Source organism: Pinus tabuliformis, chromosome 1_2 (genome assembly GCF_031772625.1).
Source record: "Pinus tabuliformis cultivar Carrire ecotype Pingquan chromosome 1_2, CPIR1, whole genome shotgun sequence".
Taxonomy (NCBI): Eukaryota; Viridiplantae; Streptophyta; class Pinopsida; order Pinales; family Pinaceae; genus Pinus; species Pinus tabuliformis.
This window is the reverse complement of record NC_142298.1, coordinates 1,192,578,061-1,192,582,620: the sequence shown is the minus strand read 5'-3', so window position 1 is coordinate 1,192,582,620 and position 4,560 is coordinate 1,192,578,061.

Below are 4,560 nucleotides of genomic sequence, written 5' to 3'. Positions count from 1 at the left end.
ACACCATCAGGGAGTCAAAAGGATTTTCAAATATCTTCAAGGAACATAGTACTTTGGTTTATGGTATCCTAGAGATACAGATCTTACACTTCATGCATATACATATGTGGATTGGGTAGGAAGTGTTGATGACAGAAAAAGCACTAGTGGTGGTGCATTCTATATGGATTCCAGATTAGTGTCTTGGTTCAACAAGAAACAAAGTTCAATTGCATTATCTATAGCTGAAGCATAATACGTGGCTGCTGCATCTTGCTCTACACAACTACTTTGGATGATGCAAACCTTGCAAGACATTCAGATCACATGTACTCCACCCATCTCCATTCTATGTGATAATACAAGTGCCATCAGTATTTCAAAGAATCTAGTCATGCACTCCAAGACCAAGAACATACCCATCAAATATCATTTCCTACATGAACAAGTGCTTGAACAAAAGGTCAAATTGGAGTATGTTCCCTCCAAAGAACAAGTTGTTGATATATTCACTAAACCATTTCCCAGAGAGACATTTGAATATCTCAGATAAAAGCTGGGAGTAGTTTCTGCATCATCCTGTTATTAAATCCTATTTTTTAGAGAAAGGTGGTTATATGCGAGTTTCATGAAGCGTAGTCGCATAAATAGGTGAGCTTCTATGGTCACAGTCGCGTATATGTTGGTTTGAATAAAAACAGTGGGCCAAACTCAAAAAAAAAGGGGGGTCTGCTATGGTTCTATCAATTATCTGCCCTGTTTGATGATGGTTTCAATTTGCTGATATATTGGTCCTCATAGTGTTGTTGATCACTTGATGTATATCTGATTGATGATGATGCTTTGATATCTCTTACTGACATATGCAATGATCAGATCTGACAGTGAACAGGTGGAACAGGTTCAAGGGGAGAACATGGTTGATGATATTTTGGGAACTAATGATGGACATATACAGGTTGCTGGTCTGGATGTTGTTGACAGATGCTGCTGATGATAGTTGTTGATGACTATCATGGTCGTGTTTAAGATATTTTGTCTCTGTTATATATGTCATGTATATCTTTTAATGTAACAATCATGAAAAGACCTAATTTGTAACCCCACCATGCATGGGATGGATGATGTAATGTTTCTTGTTTTTTCCATGTATAAACAATTGATATATCCCCCTTGGATGGGTGGATGAGTCAAATTTGGTATATCCCCACTTGGTTGGGAGATGGATGTATGTATGAGTCATTGGTGATAGGAAGGTCATTTGTGATGTATATATAGAGTCATGTTCTTCTTTTAGAACATCTTTTTGTAGACTTTGCTTATGCTCAAGGGGAGCATGGACTCGATCATGGGAGCTCAATCAACACACTTCAACATATCAGAGAATTCAACATGCACTCAGGGGGAGCATGACCCTTTTCCCTTGATGACAAAGGGGGAGAGTGACTTGGTGTGGTGTGGTTGTTGTTGCCATCAAGTCCAAAGGGGGAGATTGTTGGCATTATGATATATGTGTTGTACTTGATGGCAACCCTCTTGTAGCAGAACAACTCTCGTGTATATGGGAACTAGATGAATCTACAGAAGAGATATCAGATGTGACAGAATGCATGGTAGTAGTGTTTACAGATGTGATGAAATGCAGGGTAGCTTCAAGGAATCAGTTCAGAATGCAACTTACTCAGATGAAAGATCACAGTATAGCAGGTAAATAGCAAAGAATTACATATCAGTCTCCACAGAATGAAGAAAGAGAGGTATACGTAGGTTCACCACTGACCAAGCTACGTATACATGCAGGTTCACTGTATACAAGTCGTGTATACGTACACATGCATTTTCACGAAAGGAAAAGCGCGTATACTTTGGAAAACTAAGTTTTTGGTCCGTGGTATTTGGTCCATGGTATTTTGATCCATGGTATTGGTCCAAGGTATTGGTCCTAAGTGGTTTTGGTCCATGATATTGAGAAAGGCCTAAAACTATATAAGGAGGAGAAGATCATTACGCCAAGGTCTGTAAGGATCGAATATCTGATGAAGTGTGAGATCTAATATGTAGGTTATTGGCTTATGGTGTTGTTCTTGATCTGAACCAAGGATGAACCTTATCATTTGATGAAGGATAAGATCTAATGATGTATCAGGATCTTAAGGCTTGAATTGAATTATCTTTATGTAGTTTGATCATGTATCTGAATAACTAGCACATGTTGTAGTCTGTAAATATGATGATCTAGGCATGACTGAAGTCTAGAATAGTTGTTATGTTTAAATCATCATTTACAGATCTATACGTAGGTTCACTTTAGAAGAGGAGCGTATACATGTTGGTTTTGCATATCAAAGCAACGTATACAACACAAATTTTATTTGCAGATCTATACGCTGGTTCGCTTTGAGGAAAGCACGTATGCACGCAGGTTTGACACATGGAAGTAGCGTATACCTTATAAAATATTTTTTAGTTGATTCTGTTTGCTGTTGCAATGTTCTGGGTTCTAGCTTGGGTTCTGTTTACTGTATTCTAGTGACAGCATTATGAAGGATCAGATTGATGGGTTGTCAAAGTTATTGATCGATTTGGTTGTGGTTGGTTCAAAAGGAGATTGGTTGATGCAGATATATTTGATTATTGAATGATGTTGTTGATGGATCCAGTTTGAAAATTTATGAAACATGGTCCCTGGAAGAAAAGAGAAGGTTGTAGCCTTCTGTAGGCTGGAACCTATGTACTAGTAAACATATCAGCTAGTACAAGAGCTAGGAGGTTGTAGCTCCCTTCCAATAGAAGCTGGAAAACGAGAGAAGGTTGTAGCCTTCTACAAGTAGAAGCCTGCGTACTGGTATAAGACTGCACCAGTACAAAATCTGTAAATAGAATTTTCTTATTATTAAAAGAAGACAGAGACGATAACAACATGTGGTTTTCACCCACATTGGGTTTCCACCTTATATCTTGGTGTTCATGTGTGTTGCTTATGTGTGATGCTTTATTCTATTTTTATTGCACTGTCTAATGAATTCCTAATATACTAGTTAAAGATCAATGCATGATAATTTGGGTAAATCAAAAGATCTCTGCATATACGTTGGTTTCATTAAGTACAGTTGCGTATACATGCTAGTTCACTAAGATGAAGTAGCATATACAAATCAGTTTTGAAAATTAAATTATTGATCTGATAATACTAATTTACCCCCCCTCTCAGTATTGTTTCCAACACAATCAACAGGTAAACAATACCAAAATATGTTGAAAATAGCAACAAGAAATGTTAAAAATAGAAATGCTATAAATAGAATTGCTATAGATAGCATTTCAAGTACGAGTGTGGAAAATAGCAACAAGAAATGATAAAATAGAAATGCTAAAAATAGCATTGTTATAAGTATCATTTCAGGATATATTCCACTTTTAATTAGTCCCTGAATTTAAATTGAGAATTAAAATTCGAATTTAGTCTCACTAGCTATTTGAAAAATAATTAATTAATTCATCTTGAGTTAATTAGTTGGAGAAAATCAAACATGAAGTCTATGTGAAGACATGCAACAGTTATCCCTTTGATTGAGGAAGTTATCCCTTAATTAAGGAGATAAGGATGAGTTCTATTTGAGTTGTAATTAGTTAGCTCAGTTAACTGAGTTAAGTCTAGTTAAATTAGTTCCAAATAGTTGGAGGAACTAATTGTGAATTCAGTCAATTAATGCATGTATGCATGCAACTAGTGTTCTCCAGATAGCTGAATAATCTCTCATAAATAACTCATGCATGTTAGTTCAGAGAAAGACCCATTTGAGATTAAAGGAAGGGATAGTGTACTATTGGTTGGAGGAATTCACTCCTTTAGGATTGCGCAGTTATTTCATAGGTCAGTGTTGTGTGTGAGGTGAGAATCGCACAGGTTGCAGCTGGAGGACCCAGGAGAAACTGCGCAAGGAAATATGAGGCTTGGAGGACTGAAGGACGTCATATGAGGGATTGTACTGAGATTTGGATAGCTTATGAGATAAAGATTTGTGTAATCCTGAGATATTTCCACTTTTATGATAATACAGATAGCGGGGTTTTTAGCTGAGGCTTTCCCCAGAGTATTCTTCTGTGTTTCATGTGTGATTGAATCTTCTTCTCTATTATATGTGTTCTATTTGATATTGCTCAAAATCAATTAAGCTTCCGCAAGTTTGATTGTAGAAGTAGATTAAGTATTTTTCTTTAGTACATTGCATAATCAGTTTAATCTACAGTGAAATTTCTACAAAATATACTATGATCGCAGAAATTTCTTTAATGGGCAATGTTTTTCATGTCATAACTTTGGTCACAAGGCTGCTCAATGTGTTTCTTACAAAACCATCATGACTAGAGAAGCACGAAATCAAAGGAGTGTAACAGGAATCAAGAAAAGTTCCTATAATAACTTTTTTCCTCTTGAAAATGAAATAGAATGTTCGATTTGTAACAAATTTGGTCATGAAGAATCTGAATGCAGGAGAAAATTTCGACCAACACTTCAAAAGGTGAAAACACCTTTGAATCCCAAGATATGGAGAAGAAAAGAATCTCAATAAGAAATAT